Source organism: Kogia breviceps, chromosome 4, assembly GCF_026419965.1.
Source record: "Kogia breviceps isolate mKogBre1 chromosome 4, mKogBre1 haplotype 1, whole genome shotgun sequence".
NCBI classification, from domain to species: Eukaryota; Metazoa; Chordata; class Mammalia; order Artiodactyla; family Physeteridae; genus Kogia; species Kogia breviceps.
The window spans coordinates 66,859,480-66,882,091 of NC_081313.1; the positions used below are offsets into that span (position 1 = coordinate 66,859,480).

Consider the following 22,612-nt stretch of genomic DNA (forward strand, 5'->3'; position numbering starts at 1 on the left):
GGGAATTTGCTTAGTCATGCCTTATCGGCATCAGCTGGTTGATTGGCTTCTCGGCTTCTCCCTCAAAGGCACCAATTTCCCCTCCAGGGTTGCTTTTCCTAGCTTTAGGGAACAACCAGGGACTCCCAGTAACTGAGCAGGTCCCTGGAGCGATTTGGCCAAAGACCATCTCCTTTTTTACATTCATACCATAAAGTCCAGGATGCATACCAAGGAGAGTACAATCGAGCCCTGAGGCTTATGAGGGTCTTAAAGGCGCCTTCCTCAGAGAGCAATGCTCGCCACATTTCCCCCTTTTATTTTTTAAAGCTTGATAATGCAATTTCAACCCATACACCTCCTGACGAAGAGCAGTGAGACGGCCAACAATAAAGCGTAATAAACAAAGTAATGCAATTAACATCAACAATACACATGACCCCACGGTAATCAATCCTGTGAGTCCATTTTGAAACCAAATGCATTGGGTTTAACCATTGAAGTTGATCCAAGAGTCCTTGAATTAATTGTTGGGGCCCGTCTTCTTGTAGATGAGCTTCTTGAATTGCTTGTATTTCCGCATTAAGTTTTTGTATGTTCAAACTAATGTGTCCATCAGTCCATACACTTATTCCAATGAATCGTTTAGGTCTTTTTTAAAGCTTCAGATAATTCTAGCCAAGCTTGTTATGATACCATGGTTCAGAAATATTTACAGGCAGCATTACATGGGAAGGTTGTTTTAACATCATAACAGAAAAAGTTCCTTTCATAGGCAGAAAGCAAGTACTAAAAATACAATTCTGACAAGTTATATTATATCCTAAGGAACCAAAAGTAAACTCAATCTGTAAATCTCCTATTAGCAAGGCATGAGGGTGTAACACAAGTAATAACCGGTTGATAAGAATAAGACAATGCAAACTTCCCAAAATCCCAATGCTTATAAAAAACCAAACTATTATTAGTAACAGAAACTGAAGAAATTAAAATGGTACCATTATTATAATTTAAGGTGCACCAGATTTGAGAATTCAAAATCAGATTGGGGAAAATCAGAAGGAAAAAAGGAGGGAAACTTCAAACTTGTAACAGCTTTAACTACCTTTAAACTATGGCTGGCCAGTAAAGTCCCTTGTCCTCCTACATATATTTCAACACAAAAATAGTATATTTACCAGTCTCATTCTTTCCATTTTTGTTATTGTTGCCCTGTGACATCATTTTTTCTAGAACAGCAAGAAGATGTAAAGCTTTCTCAGCTTGGTAGGTTAATATATACAGGTCTACGAACAAAAAACACACTGCTTGGGCAAATTTTTCTTCAAAAGGTTCTATGAACTGATAAAGTTTTTCACCAATGGATATGGCTTCTGTATACTGTCGGACATGATACAGGATGACTGCTTGATTGTAATACAACATACTGTTTTCAAGATCATCTAGTCCATCCATTTCTTCAACAGCCGAGTGCACCCGATTCTTCAATTGGTTAAGTGTCTGTCTTAAACTATCTGTTGTTGTCTGGTTACTTTTGAAAAACTCAGCTACTGCCGTATTCAAAATTATTTTATAATCGTCTTTGTTTATATCTTGTAGGCAGGCAAGATGTTGCAGACAGACATCTTAATTTCCAGCTGTGAAAGCCTGGAAAGCACTGGTGGACAACTCCTTCTCTTGATCAGTGATTTCAGGTCGCTTCTTGGATACTTCTTGTCCCATATTTTTTTTACTTCTGACTATTGCCCCGAGTTACTATCAACTTTACTACGTGGCCACACTTTCACTCTTCACTCCAGGGATTCACCTACCGAGATTCAGATGTCCCTCTTGTCAGGTCCCTGTTCAGGCGCCACTTGCCGCCAGCCGCGGCAGGTCCTCAAAGTGCAGCAACAATCGACGAGAGGCGGTAGGGAACTGAACGCACCAAGGTATGGGATCAGAAGGGCACAAGCAACTGATGGTTGAAAGGCAAGTTTAATAACAAAGCGTAGCCGTATATATACCCCTAAAGCAGGGAATTTGCTTAGTCATGCCTTATCGGCATCAGCTGGTTGATTGGCTTCTCGGCTTAGTCACGCCTTATCGGCATCAGCTGGTTGATTGGCTTCGCGGCTTCTCCCTCAAAGGCACCAATTTCCCCTCCAGGGTTGCTTTTCCTAGCTTTAGGGAACAACCAGGGACTCCCAGTAACTGAGCAGGTCCCTGGAGCGATTTGGCCAAAGCCATCTCCTTTTCTACGTTCATACCATAAAGTCTAGGATGCATACCAAGGAGAGTACAATCGGGCCCTGAGGCTTATGAGGGTCTTAATGGCGCCTTCCTCAGAGGGCAATGCTCGCCACAATAGTGAATGGCAATTTCTAGAGTTACGAACACAGAAGAGCTTTTGTATCCTGCTGGTGAAAGTAGCATAAACTTGTAAGTGATTATAACCACATGGGTCAAGTGGAGTGGATAGCTGGTTGCAATACTTTTTTTCAACTATCTGTGAGTTTGTGGTGGGGCACATTTCGGGAGAACTACAATTTTTTGCCAATGTATCGGAAGTAGCTCATCGAAAGTTGCAAATATAGAGAAGAGACACTGAGAGTTATTTTTAAGCTTTGAGAAAGTAACTTCACCAGAGTGACTGGTACTGTGAGAGTCAATAGGATTGTGGAGCTCCACCTCCCTTGGAGAGAACCAGCTGCCGGCACGGTGGAGGTGTAGAGCTGGGCCAGTGCTGCCTGACCCTGGGACTCCTCTACTGCACATTCTTTACTCTGGGGTGCCCCTTTGGTATGGCTGAGATTTTTTCAACTGGCATAGCATCCAAGGCTTTTTCTTTGCAATATTCCTTCCTTCCTTTTCTCTCTTCAGAGTTGATGGACTTGTGTCACAGTCTGAAGGCTCCTCCTACCTACTCTTGCTCTTTCTCTTGTTTGTCCACCACAGTTATCACCCCCCCAATAAAACTTTTGCACGTCTAATTCTGTCTTATATTGTTAGTTGCCTTCTTGGAAGATGCTGATTGACTCAGGGCAGAATCCAGATTGGAGTTTGTGAAGAAAAGTTGAAAGAAGAAAAAGTTCTCCCTGGGAGATGAAGAAAGGCCAAACAAAATATATAGTATTCTGGAATTTTGTCCTTTTTTTTTTTAAATTTGAGAGACTAGAACACACTTATGTGAAACAAAAATCGCTGAAGAGAACGTTAAGATGTACATACTAGAAACGGAAAGCAAGCGTAATTAAACCAAGTGTCTGACTCTGTATGTAGAGATGAATTCCAGAGTCTGGAGGAAGCTTAGTGAAGAAAAAAAGTAAGTGGTTTCAGCAGAGACTAGAGAGTAGGTGAAAGTGTTGGCACAAGAATGGTGATAACCAGAGTCAGCTGGGCGGGGGCTCCATCAGGCAAGACTATTAAATAAGGGGTCCCCAACCCCTGGGCCATGGACCAGTACCGGTCCACAGCCTATTAGGAACCGGGCCGCACAGCAGAAGATGAGGGGCGGGCGAGTGAGTGAAGCTTCATGTGCCGCTCGCATTACCGCCTGAACCATCCACCCGCCCCACCCCGTCCGTGGAAAAATTGTCTTCTACGAAACAGGGCCCTGGTTCCAAAAGGTTGGGGACTGCTGTATTAAAAGGTCGCAATAGTGAATGGCTGCCCAAGTGTGGGTCAAAGCCATTTAACAACTTGATGAGAGAAAAGGAAATTCACCATCATCACAAAGTTGACAACAGAAAGCACTCTTGTCTGTTTTTAAGTTTTCCCCTGCATCCAATAATCTCCTCTATTTTGATACTGAAAGTGAGTAGGTATTAGTTTAAGGTCTTGGCACACTGAAAAATAATAACCATCACCTATAGCATATACCATTGCTTGTACTGTGAGAATAAGAAAGAAACTGACCCTGACCTTGCTCAACGTAGAGGTGTTGTTATCTATTATGTGCTGAGTTCTGCTAGTAATTTGTGATAAATGTTTTGAATGGAATTATCAGCAGCTGGATTAGGAATTTAACAGCGAAAGAAAATACGTAGTGATCCAGTTTATGTATCTCATTTTTTAAACGTAATTTTAATGGCTATCTTTCACTGCGAATATACTATGCTCAGTATTAACATTTTTTATTTATGTAATGGTTTTTGAAAATTTAATTCTAGAATTTCCTTAGTGATAATCATATTAACAAATGTTTGTAATATGGCCACATTCTTAACTTTTGCTGCCAAAACTTTGGAATATTTAGGACACCTCATATATTTTCTGTAACACATCAGCACTAATCTATAACTTATACATTGCTTTGAAAACAATTTAACAGCAGAGAAAAATTTGAAATCAAAGCAGTGTTACTGAACCACTCAGAGCTTGTAAAAACAAGGGGCACCTCAATTCGTTTCCATTTCAAAAGTCTGCTTCTTTTCATATTACAGGTGTAGAGAAGAAGTATACACAATGGTGGTTATGAGCTTCAGTTCTGATTAGTATTCATAAAAGTCAAAATTGTCTGATTAGACAACACTTGGTAATGTCATTCTTAATGAAAGTATAAGCGGACTTGCAAGATACCAGAGGCTTCAGGGAGTTTTAAAATCAATAACACTATAATACTTTTGTAGGTAATCTTTAAGTAGCTCCTAATACAACGGGGACAGCATATGATCGATATTAATGAACAACTGAAGTCAACAGCATGCTTTTCAGGCATTTTTATGAAAGTTCATATAAATACGTCAACAAGATTAATTGCTCACAAAAGCAATAGATCTGTATATGGTTTGCTGCTTTTCTGCATCTACCTTCTCACAATTCCAACAGTAGAGAGTTGAAGTGATTTCTGTATGTGTAACATGGTTAGCTTTTCACACATTTAGAGACTATGCCCCAAATCATGAATTCCTCATGGTGTGTAAGCAGATTATTAGAAAGTAAATAGGTTAACGCTCTCCTGTGACAATGTGTGCAGAGACCTGGTCAATTTTACAAATTACACTCTCAAAACACTAGCACTTAGATATTAAAAATAAATGTACATTTTATTTATTTATTTAGCAGTACGCGGGCCTCTCACCGCTGCGGCCCTTCCCTTCGCGGAGCACAGGCTCCAGACGCGCAGGCCCAGCGGCCACGGCTCACGGGCCCAGCCGCTCCGCGGCATGTGGGATCTTCCCGGAGCGGGGCATGAACCCGCATCCCCTGCATGAGCAGGCGGGCTCGCAACCACTGCGCCACCAGGGAAGCCCAAATGTACATTTTAGATTATGTAGTAAGGAAATGCCGGTAAGACCATTGCAAGAGCTTAGTTTCACTAGTTGTTTTAGCAATGCAAGCAAATAGAAATAGTTATGACCCAAAAGTTCACTCCAAATTCTCATCTTAAAAGCACGTTAAAATTCTATCATAGTGTTGCTTTTATACTTAATAAGGTTTGAACATTTGGGCAGTTGCCATTTTGAGCCATTGCCACTCTATTTTAAACTAGTTGAAAAAGAAGGAGTTATTCTGGGAATGTTCCCATGATTGATGCTTTCAAACCATTTTTAACACTAGTTGTTCCTCTTCCTCCTCCTCCTCCTCCTTCTTCCTCTTCCTCTTTTCTACTCCTTTTTAAACGAAAATTGTAAATTCAGCCATTTGAGGAAAAAACTGTCAGTACTTTCTGGGTATTTTGTATATGTATAGAGAGGTAAACTATAAATAAATCTAAAACACTCCATTTAAGGGGAGAATCAGCAAGTTTAACAAACTGTTCCTTAAATATAAAATATTGGAATACATTATGAAAACTGAAATCTGAGGCTAAAAAGAGATTTTTTTTTTAATACCTATTGAAAAACTTTCTCCTCGAGAATTAATACCGGACTCTCTTCATATATAACCGTCTAGAGGAAGGCACTGAGATGACTAGTGGCTACAAAGGTGTTTAGGGTTCCTGTGTTAGTTTCCCAGGGCTGCTTTAACAAATTGCCACAAACCTGGTGGCTTCAGACAATAGAAATGTATTTGCTCTGTAGGCTAGAAGTCTGAAATCAAGGTGTGTCGGCAGGGCCATACTCCTTCTCAAGATGCTAGGGCAAAACCCTTCCTTATCTCTTCCAGCTTCTGGTGGCTCCTTGGATTGTAGCAGCATAACTCCAATCCCTGCCTCACATGCCTTCTTTCCTGTGTTTCTCTGTGTTCTCTCCTCTTCTTATAAGTATACCAGTCATTGGATTCAGGGCCCACCCTCGTCCAGAATAATTTCATCTGAAGATCCTTAATTACTTACATCTGCAAAGCCCTTGTGATGGGCTGGATGTGTTCCTCCTAAATTCGTATGTTGAAGCCCTAACCTCCAGTATCTCAAAATGTGACTATATTTGGAGATACAGACTTTAAAGAGGCAATTAAGGTGACAGGAGGCCATAATATGGTCCCTAATCCAATCCAATCTCCCTTATAAGAAGAGGAAATTTGGACACACAAAAGAGATATCAGCGATGTTCCAATACCAGAGGAAAGGCCATGTGAGGACAAAGTAAGAGGGTAGCTATCGACAACCCAAGGAGAAAGGCCTCAGGAGAAACCAAACCTGCTGACACCTTGATCTTGCACTATGAGAACTGTGAGGAAATGCATTCTATTGTTTAAGCTACCCAGCCTGTGGTACTTTGTTTTGGCAGTCCCAGCAAACGAATACAGACTCTATTTCCAAATAAGGTCACATTCTGAGATTCCTGGTAGACAGGAATTTTGGACAGGTACTCTTCAATCCACTGTAGTCCCTAAGTAGTTGTTTCTTGTAGCAATGAAGCTGACTAAGGAAACCAGAGCCCTCGTCTATTGTTAGAGTTGGCTGACAAAGCACTCATATTTATCAACAATTAACACCTTTGCTAAAACTAATTTCACTTGGCTCTCATCACACAGAGTAGTAAAAAATTTGATGATTTTGGAGATCAGGAGAGCAGTTAAGTTTGGAGCAGTGCCTAGGAAGAGTGCAGAAGTGGCTATTTAGGTGCCATCAAGGAGGACCTGTCACTGCATGACTGAAGAAAATACTGAAGAAAGAATTTAGATTTCTTGGGGTTGATCTTTAGCCATTTACTCTAGTTTAGAGTTGGGCTTGCCAACGGTAGTAAGTTTTTTACGTAGTCAGCCAGCACTCTGAGGAAAGCCATTATACACATTATTTCTATAAACACATGTAATCATTTGAGTGACAATAGTTGATATGTCCTCTTTTCCCAATAAATAGATATCTTATTAAATATTAGTATGACTTTTAAAAATTATGAACAAAATATAGCAAGAGGATCCATCATTTACAAAGTGATAACTATTATTATAGCTCCATCTTCCATTTCTTCCTCTGTCCATTCATCTTGCACTGATGCCAAAATAAGCTTCCTAAACCACCACATCAGCTCAGAATGTTTTATTACTCAAACAGAAATCTGTCTCATTAGTTTGTAGTCACAATGCATAAACATTTTTTTAGTCCTTCAAAACATGCTGTCTGTTTTGGGACATTTTTTACCTAACTAATAATATTTGCTTCCTGATTATGTGATGTTATCATTAACAGAACAACATGTACTGAACACAAGACAAAAGATAATGTTGCCCTTTGATTTCCTTTCTAAATTAAAGGACGCTAATTCTGGCATATTATGCCTATGAACATTAAAGATAGTGTACAGAAGCCTTTTATAAACTACTGAATGCTGTATAAAATTAAGTAATTATTACTGTTGAAGTTAGTAATAGAAGACCCAAGTGCACCTTGAAATCTTGGGTCAATAGGATAAACATTTCTAAAATCTACAGGAAACATAGATATCTAAAGTATGGACCATCATGATAATCAATGTCATGTTTTCCTTTTTTTCAGATAGCCACTAGAGTAAGAGAAGGGATTTCCTTGTGAAAATTCCTATGAAACTTTAGAAACCATAAATGCAATCCAATCTAATTGAAAAAACAGACATTCAATAATTTTTGATTAATCTAGGGGAAAAAGAATCTCTTTCTGCTTCTAGTGATTGTAATAAGCCAGCTCTGGTTATTGCCAATAAATCATAAGAATTTCTCTCTAATTCCTTAAAAAGCCCTTTAAAATCAGGGAGCTGTTTCCAAACAGAACTCAGCAAATCACCTGTTTGAAAAGTGCATCTGTCAGAACTCACATTCCATGCACTGCAAAATACAATTGGAGCTCCAGAATACACATCCGCAGGTGGTGCAAAGTGGTAAGATATCATTCATTTGCCATTAGCTACCTTGGTTTGTTTCCTCTTCTACATGTCAGTAGGATGGGGCATGGAGTAAAGACAGAGGAGAGACCAATGTGTTTCTGTTATAAGCAAATATCTGAGCCCAGGTTTCAGAAGCATCAAGCAATCTCACTGTTTCACATGGTGTCTCTAAGAAGCTACAAAATTTCCATGTTCTTCATCAATCTTCCTCTGGCAGCTCTTCACCTTTTTCAGGCTTCTACTGAACTTGCCGCCTGTACTGCATGATTAGCATCTCATTGTATACTGCTTCCTTCTCTAATTATTTTATGGGTCTCTTTTGCCTCTATGATGAGATTATAAACACTTGTGCACAGGAACCCCTACTCCTTGTATTTTTTCTTATCCCCATATACGCTGATAAAGTGCTAGATACACTGATGTTGCTTCATAAATATATGATGATTGACTGAAAATTAGTATTAATTTTAGGAAAAACAGCATATAATCTAAAATACCTTTCATAGTCTATAACAAAAACCTAAAGTTTAGAGGTTGGTTGCATTTTCATTTGTAGCCCTTTCTCATCCACACCTAGCAGGTTGCAACTATCCAATTTTAAGCCTGGAGCGAAGCTCAATTTTGTTTGCTGAAGGCTGTGGCAATTTTTAAAATATCAGATTGTGGATAATCTTATAATTAGAAATAGGTATTAAAAGTAGGTGGACTCTTTCCACAAAACTACAGCTCTTTCTTTTGAAATTTAGCAAAGTGGTTTTGATTTTGAAGGCAATGACAGGAGGAGGGGGAAAGGATTTCTATTTTTACTTTTGGAATCTGCCCTCTGTGGCTGCCATCTTAACCATGAGGCAGTGAGATCCCTGTAGTTCAGGGATCCAGCTACACTCAGATGGGAAGAGCACCTACCCAGACTATACAGCTGAGAATATTGAAGCACAGCTGGAAGGCAAGTTACTGTTTGGACAGCCTCCTTAGGTCTAGCATGTGGCTTCTTTGTGGCAGACTTGAGAAGGCATGAAACAAAGCAGGCATGGATTCCGGCCAGCTGGCCATCTGTTCCTTCACCCACTGTGATAATTTGGTCTTGTAGAATTTTGTTAAGTGAGCATTAAGTAATGACCATGTCAAACAGAGTGTGTAATGAATGCTTCTTAATCACTGGATAAAAGCTTAGGGGATGCTTGCCCAAACACAGAAAAGGTCACTAACACAAATGAAGAATTAAAAACAAGAGAGCAATGAAACAGATGCAGAACAGCAATAATTAACTTATTTTCCATTTTCACTTTTAATCATATTGAGTCCATGTCAAATGGAAGATAGGGGTCTCATAGGAAAGCTAGGTAACAGCATTATAGTTTCTACTATCCCACTATGCATGTATCAAACTCAGGAAGAAGTTTAAAATGAAGAAAACAAGTGAGGGGATTTATCATCCTGACCTGAGTTGAAAGCACTATGGTTATAGTCATTAACACCAAACTTTTCCAAATAATTCTCCAGAATAAGACCAGGTAGTCACTGATTGGAAAAGTACTTTCTGTATTGCTTTTTTTAAAGATCAATTGAAATATCCTATTCTGAGAAAGCAGCATTTTTGCAAAGTCATAAACCTTTTTAATTCTCCCAATGGACTGATGTACTAGATAAACTATTACTGGGATGGTCTCCTACTGCCTGGAATTCTGAAATCCATAAGTTTAGACTGATCTTGGATAGTCAATGTTAACTCCATTGTTTATAAAAATGAATCAGAATGCTTTACCTGATTAAGTTACCATCTTATCACCTAAAGAAGATAATATCTATTCCTAATATTCTGCTTATATGGTTCCCCAGCTCAGAACGCCTTTCTTCACCTTACTGTCTCTTCCAAATCTCTCCTTCCTTCCAAGACCTCCCCAAGTTTCATAACCTCTGTTAATTTTTCCCTATCATTTATTCTTATTCTCTTCAACAAATTTTTTCTGTTACTCTCTATTATAGCCATTGTTTCATTCATTCCTTCATTCATCCTTTCATTCACAGAATTTTTCAGTTCATATTTAGAGCTCATACTGTGTTCCAGACACAGTGCTAGGTACTAGGGTTATAATGGTGAACAAAACAGATACTCTTTCTGCTCTCATATAACTTCAATCAAGGGAAGAACTGACACCAACCAAAAAAATCACATTAAAAATGTAATTTTTTAATGAGTCATGAAGGAAAGGTATACAGTATCCTGAGAACCTATTAATAGGATGTTTCCCAAGGAAGTTACACATAAGCTAGGAACTAAAATCCAAGTAAGAGCTAAAGTAAGGAAGGAGATGATTTTTTTCATTCATAGGTCTGTGGAAGGGTCTTCAAGGAGTCCAGTATAGCTGGAGTAGACAGAGCAAAGACAGAGATAGATAGGGACCAGATCAGGTAGGCTGTCAAACATCATGTTAAAAAAAAAAAAAAAGAAAGAGAAAGGGCTTTATGGGGATACATTGACATGTTTAAGCAATAGGATAATATGATTGGAATTTCAATTTTAAAGATAATCTGTATGCTATATGGACAATACTTTGGAAAGTATCAGCATAGATGAAGGTAGACCAGTTAGGAGTCTTCACTCTAGTCCCAGTGAAGCATGATGGGAAGCCTGGATTAGAGTGGTGGGCTGTGGGATATGGAAAGAAATAGACAGATTTGAGAAAGAAGGGTCAAGGATGACTTTTGTGTTTCTAGATTTCACATCTCAATGGTGTGTGCCATTCCCTAAGATAGAAGTACGGGAAGAGGGTCTAGATTGTAAGGGAAGATCATGAGTCAACTTTTGGATCTGTTATTCAACAGGAGGTATCAAGAAGGCAGAAAAGAGTATGGCCTAGAGATATAAATGTTAGTGTCCCCAGTATAGGTGGAAATTAATGGGTATGGATATAGTCACCTATGGAAAGACTAGAGATAATATGGGGAACTGAGGACCAAGACTCAAGACATGCCATGACTTAATGGCTGGATAGAAAATGCAATGTTCAGAGAAAGCAACTGGAGAGGTAGGAAAAATATTAGCAGGAAATCAAGTGAAGTGATTATGGCACTTAACATATTGCTTCACATTATTAATAAACTATTTAACAAGTATACATTTTATAATTCTGAGTAGATTTTTAAGGTTGCCAAAACAGGAGATTTCTGTTTTACACTTCTTTTATAACCCACTCGGTGTTTTATATATCATTTAGCACACAACAAATACTTGCTGGATGGATGAAAAATGTTCACAACTCTAGGACTGAATATACTGGCAAAGCATGTTCGGGATTTAAGTGACATTATTCTATACCAAGAGGACATTCTGGTCGATCCTTTTGCTTATCTAGGGAGTCACTTTCATATAACTACAGGTAAAGTCAAGTTGGATCAACTGCCAATACTTTTTGTTGCTTCCAAAATAAGGCTTATTTGGTCTATAGTAGTAAAAAATTTTTTAGTGATCTCAATTCCTTTTAGAATCCACAAGAGAAAAAGAAAAAAACATGGAGAACTAAAAGAGTGATATGAAAATGAAGAAAGGCAAGACAAATACATGTTAGAAAATATACATGTTTTCCAATTTACCTAAAGGCCTTTGGCTGTTTTTGATTTTCCATGATCTGTCTGGTGCTACTCTCAGTGTTGTACTGTCATTTCACTAACCTTAGAAATCCTTTTGTTTAACTACACTTCTAAAACTGGTTCCCATAAGATCATTCTGACAAGAGAACCTAGTTAATACTGCTACAGTATTAGGTTGAGAATAACCTCTATAAAGATTTGCCCATAGGCATACAGAGTGAAGTAAGTCAGAAAGAGAAAAACAAATACCGTACACTAACACACATATATGGAATTTTAAAAAAAAAAAGAAAAAGAAAAGGTTCTGAAGAACCTAGGAGCAGGACAGGAATAAAGAACACAGACGCAGAGAATGGACTTGAGGACACGGAGAGGGGGAAGGGTAAGCTGGGATGAAGTGAGAGAGTAGCACTGACATATATACACTACCAAATGTAAAACAGATAGCTACTGGGAAGCAGCTGCATAGCACAGGGAGATCAGCTTGGTGCTTTGTGGCCACCTAGAGGGATGGGATAGGGAGGGTGGGAGGGAGACACCAAAGGGAGTGTATATGGGGATATATGTATACATATAGCTGATTCACTTTGTTATACAGCAGCAACTAATACAAAATTGAAAAGCAATTATACTCCAATAAAGATATTAAAGAAAAAAAAGATTTGCCCATAGGGATAAGCACCGTGTGGGTTAAAAAAGAAATGGAAAGCCATTTAAAAATAATAACATCACACTTTACATAAAGTTCTTGTCTGTTTGCTTCCTAGTAGACATGAAAACGTAGCAGGCAGTTAAATATTTGAGAACTCTGGAAATCCACTTAAAAATGTGTATAACAATTTATTATCATTGCAAACCCAATTAAAAATGTTGAGCTATTAAACACAATTCACTTTCTAACCGATGAGCGAAAGTATTAAATGTATGCAGTACAGATCTGCACTATTATAAAAATCTTTATTTCCACTTTTCCATCATTATACATTTAAATGTGTAAATTCCATGTTAAATTAATCACATGAACATAGATGGGCAATTTTTAGATAGAGAGCTATGGTAATCAGTGTTCCCTATAAAAGAAATCATTCCTGCTGACAATTTTGTGGTGAATTTTGTTAAAATCTGACTATAGTTCATAAAATGGTAAGGTTTCCTTCACAAAAGTTATTAGATGTTTAAGCCCTTCTCAGTTTTATCAAAATAATAAAAAATTAAATATTACACTTTAATAGCACTGTCTTTGGACTCTGACATTGTACTGAATACTACATAGAATATGGCCATATAACCATTAAAAGAAGTGGCAATAACCCATGTTTGACTGCACTGTGATTTAATATTTATAGTGTTTTCATGATCCAAATAAAGTATGCTGATTAAAATGATCAGGATGTCACCATCTGGATAGACAAAGAAGCTGAGGTTCACATCTTCAGTATAAAATGCCTCAGGTTATTTCTGCCTGTTGCGCTTTCTTATTTCCAACACAATTTCTGTTAGATGAAATATCATAGTACAGAGAAATTATATGCAGTAGTCAAAAAATGAATTAGTCAATGAATGAATACCTTAAATAATTGATTCAAGAAGTTATTACCAACATGCTATTTAAATATAGTAGGTCTGAAATTTAAATACAGTAGGTCATTCTTTAAGGTCAGCATATCAAATATAAAAGATTTTCAGAGCAACCAATAATTTACTAGAAGTGACAAGAACGTGTAGCTGCTACTTGGTCAATGTGGTATGGCTTTTAGCGTAATTTTTCCTGCAAAAAGCCTTTTAAAATAATTTAGGAGTCTGACTGAAGTAGGTAACAAACAATGAAGAGATACATGATTGTTTATTTAGTGCTTCAAAAAATTCAGTTGTAAATGTACAGACATGGTAATTTCCGAAGAAGCAGCTAAACAACGTCTTCATATCATTGTACAAGATCCTATGGAACTTTGATAGGAAACACATGTTGAATTCTAATGAAGATTGGCAAGCAGCAAAAACGTCTCTAATTTGAGTATTCAAGGATAACCATATTGTTCAAGATTAAATACGTTTTAGATGTGGACTCAGGCTCACCCTCATAACTGTAGTAGGAATGTTATTACACTGTTTTAATATTTTTCTGAATAAAATAATTTTGACCATGCTTTATGTCATTGAACTTGAGACGGGGGCTCCAAACTTTCCTTGATCTATGTGCTAGAGGGGAACCTGAAATCTTGAGAATATCAGCTCTTTTCTTTCCGCGATACGTGGGCCTCTCCTGCTGCGGAGCACAGGCTCCATACGCGCAGGCTCAGCGGCCATGGTTCATGGGCCCAGCCGCTGCGCTGTATGTGGGATCTTCCCAGACCGGGGCACGAACCTGTGTCCCCTGCATCGGCAGGCGGACTCTCAACCACTGTGCCACCAGGGAAGCCCGAGAATATCAGCTCTTTAAACAGAAGCTACCCTAGTGCACCTCTGGGCTAAAAAGTGCAGTCTTTGATTCAGACACTTGTGCTCATCAGGCCTCTCAACTTCCCTAAGAGGAGGTCCTTCTGAACTCTGCCTATGTTGCCCCTCGGAGCATAAAAGGTGTATATGCCTTTACCCTGCATCCAGTTCATTGGGAAATGCTATTGGTTCTATCTTCAAGATATCACTGAGTGGCTATAAAGCCAGGGAACACAGATAAATACTCATAACAAACGATATATTGATATTACAGTAGAAAACAATGAAATAATTAGTGTCTATACGGCCCCTGTTGTATTGAACATGCCAGTCAGGCTTCCACTTTAGGAACTTTGCACGGCTGTTCCCTCAACCTAAGAAATTCTTCTGCTAACTCCTTCACCTCTATCAAACCTTTGCTCAAAACGATGTTACCTGTTTTCTACTCAAAATTGCAAACTGTACCTTTATCCCCAATATTGCTATTTCTCCCTTAAAGTGATCTAGTTTTCTCATAAGCATTTACCACCTTCTAATATAACCTATTTATTTTTATCTATCTCCCTATCTATCTATCTATCTATCTATCATCTATTTTTGGTTTTTGCTTATTGTCAGAAAGCCCCCTTGCTAAAATATAAGCTCCATGAAGACACAGAACTTTGTTTTCTTCACTTATATAACCCAAGTGTCTGTCAATGATGTACTCAGAATATTTTTGCTGACTGAATATTGCATTTAAGTGGCTAAGTTTTCCAAGTTTTTGTCAGGAAACAATATTAAGCTTATTAAATACTGATCAAAGCTGGATTTAGCCCTGCATTATGCCAAAAAGGCCATTATCCATGTACAGAGAATCATTCTGACAAACAAAAAAGTGCTTTTACAGGATTATTTTTGCTGTAATCCCACTGACCTACATAAAAACCAAGCAAAATGAGCAAATGAAAAAAACTTTCAGGAAAAAGAAACAACAACCCAACCTGCTTTATTTGCTGTGAGGAGTCATGTTATCCAGAATCCAAGGAGCATCTCTGAACTTGAGACCAAGAATAGTTTTGTTTTTCATGAGTGACAAATCTAGTTTATTCTTATGAACAATTTAAATTTGTAACATCATTCAGTCACCAGAAACTTATTAGGCGGCTGCCATGTGCCAGACACTGGGTATAGTGAACAATATCAAAAACAGCCAATGGCCACAAGAATCCTGTATATGCCAAAGAAGACTACAGACAAGTAACTAGAAAACTTCAATATAATGAATTAGGTGCTAATGTATGGCAAGTACAGAAAGCTCTGGGAGAATGTAAGAGGAATACCTAATTAAATATCGGAAACTCAGTATGATATCCTAGAATAATGAACATTTAAAGCTGAGATCCACAGGATGAATAGGAATAGGCTGATAAAGAAGGTAGATTATAGACCTCCAGGCAGAGGAGGGCTTTATCATGTATGAATACTCAAAGTAAAAAAAAAAAAAAAAAACCCCACACAAAAACAAAAGCATGACTAATTTGTAGAACCAAAACAAATACAGTGTCATTAGAGTCTGAAGCGCAAGAGGGAAACTGGTAGGAGAAAGAGTCAGATGGATTAGCAGAGCCTAATTATGACAAACCTCACAAGTCAAATAAGGGATTTAGACTTTATACTGAAGATAATGGGAAGTTAAGAGTTTTAAGCAAAGAATGATTAATCAGATGCACACAAACTGAATGTGTTGGATTAGCTACTTGATGGAATTACCAAGGGATGATTTCTATTTCCTCTACAAAGTGTATGTCTGCCTCACTAATAGAAAAGATAAAACCTGCAGCCACTATGGAAAACAGTATGGAGGTTCCTCAAGAAACTAAAACTAGAGTTGCTATATGATCCAGAAATTCCACTCCTGGGCATATACCCAGACAGATACATGCACCTCTAACTTCATAGCAGCACTATTCACAATCGCCAAGACATAGAAACAACCTAAATGTCCATTAACAGATGAATGGATAAAGTGGATGCGATATATGTATACACACACACACACACACACACACACACACACACACACACACACACACATATATACACTATGGAATATTACTCAGCCATTAAAAAGAATGAAATAATGTCATTTGCAGCAACATGAATGCACCTAGAGATTATCATACTAAGTGAAGTAAGTCAGAGAAAGAAAGGCAAATACCATATGCTAACACTTATATGCAGAATCTAAAATATAATACAAATGAACATATCTATGAAAGAGAAACAGACTCACAGACATAGAGGACAGACTTGTGGTTGTCAATGGGGATGGGGGTGGCGGAGGGAAGTATTGAGAGTTTCGGATTAGCAGATGCAACGTATTATATATAGGATGTATAAACAACAAAGTCCTACTGTATAGCACAGGGAATTATATTCAATATCCTGGGATGAACCATAATAAAAAAGAATATGATAACTGAGTCACTGTACAGCAGAAATTAACACATTATAAATCAACTACACTTCAAAAAAATTTTAAAAAACAATAGTGGGAGGTAGTGTGATAGGAAACAGAGCAGAAGAATTTTAAATAGTAACTTGTGGGGCTTAGGAGGTATCTGAGGAGGCAATCAGAGGATCTGTAGGTAGTACTGATGTTCAGTTGATGCTGAAGACTAGGAACTGTAATGGTGCCATTCTCTGCATGACATGACATTTCTTCTGCTATGCTTAGAAGAGAAAGATGATGATACCCTTAATCCAAAGTTAGGAGCTTTCTAGTTGTATGCGGCTCAGGAACGGCAAGGCAAAGGAAAGGAAAATGTGTGTAAGAGAGTGTTTTTGATGATGGAACTTGTGGTCTTTACTAGTAAAAGGAGGGTGATCAGGCTCTAAGGAGCTGAAAGAGAAGGCTGGAGTAACACAGGGATTGGAGGTCTGAGATCAAAGAAAAGGTGTAGTTTAAGAACTAAATCAGTTCTGGATCTGAAAGAAAACACGTAGTACTGAGTTAAGTCACATAATACATAGGCAGATGCACATTTTGAATATACGTTTACAAAACGTTACAGACCTGTTAAAGATTACCAACATACTGAGCCATTCTTGACTTGATCAGAACGAGTAAAAGAGAATTAGCATGAAAGTAACATTCTATGTAAGACTGTGTCATTCAGGGTTATTAATGTCTTTGTTTGCCTACAAAGCTCATCCAATGACAACCAGCAGTAAGTACCGTACTTTGGGAAACACTGTGTTAAGACAAAGGACATTTCTGGGAAGATGCCCAGCATGTCATGGAATTTGTGTGCCGTGGAATGGAGCTCTTCAATTTCCAGAACAAGGTGAGCGGTAGAAATCTGGATGTGACCAGAGTAGGCAGAGCTGTGTGAGAATATGGACCAGTGAAGATCACTAACCAGAGGCTTCCAGTTTTAGGAGTCACCAAGACATTATAGTTTCTGAGATGGAATGAGATTGCCTGGTTTTAAGATTTCCAGACTGATTAATTCCCAGTAGGATCCCTACTTGACGGAGAGACTCAGACCTCTGTGTAAAGAGCAAATTGCAACTTGGATTGATTTTGCTTCTGAAGCAGTCTCTGTTCAGTGGGTAGTGATGAGATAGTCCAATGTGTTAGGATCTTTTAATCTGTTGAAAACATATAAAGTTAAGGAAGAAGTTTACAGCCAAATTCATAGCTCACCTTTCTCCTACACATCTATGCCAAGAGTGTGCAACCCCTTTAGACACAGACCTCACCCCAACTTCATCTTAATTTGCCTGCTTTAATTTTTTTTCCTTTGTCACATGTAGCCAGAAGAACAATCATCCTCACTCTTTCTAACCACGTTTGGAAAATCCTTATACTACATATATTGAAAGTTCAAACATCACAAAAAAGGAAGACAATAGGCCCCCAAATGTGATCCAGCCCCAAATGAACACCTCTTAGGTAAGTAGGGTGTTTTGCCTGGCAATGCTTTCTAATGAACTTGTTCTCTTATACTTAAATAGGTCTTTGCTATTACCTGGAAGCATGAGATTTGCAATGGGAGAATTGAACAAGGCGGCAGATTTCAGAGCAAGAGGGAGGTTATTTTCTTATTCTCTTTTTTTTGGTTGTTGCTGTTGTCTCCTTTTTATTTCTTCCAGGGAGCCTCAAATCTCCAGTAAAATTTTTGCAACAGGAAGCTTTTCTGTCAGTGGGATTGAAGAGGCTTTAGTGGTGCACAGTAAAATGAAATGCTAGCTTCCTCCTATCATACCTCAGCTCAACTGAGGGCTCCATTAGCAGCAGCATATGGAGGAACCCTGGAAACTTATCCTGTGACCAACTACAAAGTGAGCAAGGGTTGATAGCCAAGCTGAGAGCAACTAAAGCAAATAGTATCTAATGACTAAGGAAAACAAGGCCTTCCCAAGTCTATAGATTTGGGATTTCTAATAGTATATTGGTACAATTCCCCAAGAAGCTTGAAAAAGTAGGGGAACAAGGGTGATTACAATCAGGATTACATCCAGGGATTAATTTTCTTGAATGAGTTTATTTAGAATATGAATTATCAATGTTGTATGATTTATATCTGTATTTAAAGATGCCTCTATAAAATCATTCTGAAGAAAAGGCAGAGTATTAATTAATCAACCTATCTAATGAGTTCAAAATTTCTCAGGGATTAAGCATGATTCTATGTAAAGATCTTCAGCACACATAAACAATGAAGCATATTCGTTTTCAATAAAACAAACCAGACATAAAAATTAATTAGTATTTGAGTAACTGAAGAAAATATAGCAAACTTTCTTCCTAGTTCTAAAAAAAAATCACAAGTTTCAAAATCAGAGTCATAATATACATAAAGAAGAATAGCTATATCATCTTAAATTATTATATATTTTAATTGATGATAGTTGATGAAATTTCAAATTTAGAAGTAGGAATACATTTTCATATGACACATCCAAATAATTAGTTATTACATAGTTTTGTGAAATATTATACTTGTCTTAATAAAACTGAAGTGATTAGTCATATAATTACTCTAATGAAACTGAAACTCATTTTAAAAGAAACAAAAATAAAATTTTAAAGTCCATATCAGGGCAATGTTAGCAGCAGACAGGCATTACTGATTATGTAGATTTTGATAGTAAGAAAAAAATTTCCTTGGAAAGTACTGGCATAATGGGAAAGAAACTGGAAAAATTGTCTTATGAGGGTAAAAACTGAGTGACAAATCTTCCAGTTGATATGATTTCCACTAAAATTCATCTTCACAGGAAAGCCTAAGATAATTATTTATCAAGCATAAGGCACTTAGACATGGAGCACAGTAAAGCTGGGTGTTTTGTAACATTTTAATAGAATATATTTGTTTGGGTAATGAAAAAAATTAATTTATTGTGTATTACATCTCAAAGAAATAATCTGTGATATGAATACTAATTCCCAAATATATACCACTTGTGTCTTGTGGCGAGAGCAGCTAAATAATTAGTTTATAATCCATTTTTCTCCTTTTATCAGGGGTATGATCCAAGGGAAAGAAAGGCAGATGTTTCCGTTCTTTGTAAACATACAGATAACTAAACCTGCTAGCAAATGTTTGCTAGGAGGAGACATCTTATCTATGAATGTTTTTAGCTGTATATCTCTAGTTTAGGATTATTTCTGGTAAACAAATCTTCAATCCAGAATTTATAAGGCATAGTTCCATGGCAGATGTCATATAAGCTAACAGGTACATGAAGATAGACTATTACCTAAACACCCCCCCCATAGACGTCGTAATCCATGTCCAAACTTAGAGACCTCATCTGTTTTTCTGAGTCAGACAGCATGTGTCCAGTGAAGGAAAGAAAGACCTGGGGAGCTGTCCTCAATGTCCTAAAGCTCTCTGTTTCACTCGTGCCTCTTGACTGCTTGTATCCTTGAAATCACTAGTAAGCTTTGATATTGGCTAAGATCTCTGATTTGTGTAAGGCTGATTTGACAATCTAATCTTTTGAATTAACTCTACTTACTCAACCTTTCTAAAAAGTTTTATAGTAAAAGTGAAACCCTTAAAAAAGTACAAATGCCCACAAGTTGAGGAATAGTTAAGCAAACTTCAATATAACATAACTATGATGTATTAATAGAATAGAAAATTGCCCATTAAAGATATGAAACAACTTAGCTATATAATAAAATCTACATAAAATTCTATTAAATTCAGAAAGAGCACAGTTTATGCTACAACAAAGTAAAATGTGGTAAAAGTAAAATAACAGGCACTGAAAGAATAGATTTTTTTTAAATCTATGGATTTTGGATGGAGAATTTTGTTGAAAAGGGTTTGAAGAAGGGGAAGGTCAATGTGGGCAGGAAACCAGTGTGCAGCCCTTGTAATTATCAGATTAAAATCATCAAGACTTCACAAATATTCCAGGTCTCCTAATAGACACATGGTAGTGTTGTACTTCCTCACCCCTTTCCAAGTTGGTAGTGGCCATGTGAATTTCTTTGACCAATAATGTGAGAAGTAATGTGTGTCATTTCTGACAGATATTTTCAGAACTAATTAGTGGTTAATCATGCCTGCTTCACACTGTGTTAGTGATTATGGAAGCAACTGTTGAGATGTAGCCTTTGCTGGCCCGGGCCCTGAGTACAATGAGCAGAGATCCCTTACTGACCCACACTGGACCTGTATGACAAGCCACTGAGATCTGGATGTGGCTTATTCTTGAGGCATTATGAAGTTCATCCTGACTGATTCAGTAAAAAACAAAAAAAAAAAAACCCAAAAAACAAAAACTGTAATGGAAGTCTAATTCCTTCACTGTTTAACATTTTGTAAACCACAAAGAGCTAAGCAAAATTTGGGCAAACATAGATTTTTTAGTCCTATAGGATATCAGTTGGGAGTATTTAGTAGGTGGATAGACTTAACAGTATTGCAGAGTAAGAATGAGATGATCTTAACAGGTCATGTTCAAGAGGAGAGTGAAATAGAAGGTGACTTGGATGTTTTATGCCTGACAGAGAAATTGGTAATGCCATTGAGAGAGGTAACACATGAAAGCAGGGGGGAAAAAAGTTTAGAATATTCATTTTTGCATGCAGACCATTAGATGTGTCTAGCTGATGTCTGAAAATGGAAATATGAAATTCAGGAGAGAGGCCAGGGCTATAGAGAAGAGGGAGAAGAGAAAGCAGCCTCCCATATTTTATGAGCTGAGTATTCCCCTAGGTATTTTACATATAATATCTCCAATAATAATTACAATTTCACCATTGCACTGAAAAAACTGAGTCACTAAGAGGTTTAGCTACCCAGATTTGGGAATACTTTATCCATATAGGAATTAAGAGAAGCCTGGGGGAGAAAAAGGGGCAAGGAGATAGTAAAAGCTATATTCAAAAGACAGGCAAAAGAAAGAGGACACTAAGTAAAAACAGACAATTTTAAAGCCAAACAAAAATACAGAGTCACTGAGGTCAACGGGGAAATTTCAGGAGGTAAAAGACTGTTGTTCATGTTGAATACTGCAGAGAAAACTAACTAGATTCATTATCTTCAAACTATTGAATTTTAACTCAAAATGGTTAACTTATGAGAGGCAAAAGCTGAAAAGTATCCAGCTTTTAATATATTAATATTCTGCAGAACATTAAGCTGAATGAATCTCAGAGATGGGTTGTTTTATGAGCATTACACCTCATGTTTGCCTAAATTAAAATCTAGGGAATTAAGTAAACACTACCTCTAGGAATATTTTTTATTTCTTTAGATAAAAAATTCTCTAGCAAAGATGACCCAACAAATGAATGAACCCCTTGACAGGCCTAAATCATATAGGTAAATTAATTCCACAAATTGCTCTCAAAAGGAATTTGAATCTCAGTGCTGATTTAGGTATGCCAACGGCACATGTTCCTGGTGGGTCATAATGCTTCATGAGATACATGGGAACCTCTGAATCAGATGAATATTCAAAGTGATCTTCAGGGAAATCCTAAATTAGAATGCACTCCAATGATTTAATTGAAAGGTCACATAAGTGAGTGATTATTATAAAATCTATAACATAATGGAAGCATTGTACTCTCACAAGTGACAGTTAAGAACTTTAGGTCAAGGGCTCATTGAATTTCTAGATTTATAAGAAGACAATATTCTTTACTTATAAAAAGTGTTCATATTTCTCTAAGGAAAAGAAACTTTTTAAATATAACAAGACAAAATACTTGTATTTCTAATATTAACTAACTCAGAAAAGAGACAAATTTTAAGTAAAGCAAGTGCACATCTGTAGATACATTCTTTTTTTTAACATTTGAATTGTTACAGGCTTTTGCCAATTCCTTAGACACGATCGACAATTCTTGCAGATACTGGATTCTT

General features: G+C 37.4%; 1 protein-coding gene across 2 annotated transcripts in view; it reads right to left on the reverse strand.

Moving 5' to 3' along the window:
• The window catches only part of EDIL3 (EGF like repeats and discoidin domains 3), a 439,395-nt gene that overhangs the window by 238,502 nt on the left and 178,281 nt on the right, over positions 1-22,612 (reverse strand). The window lies entirely within an intron of this gene.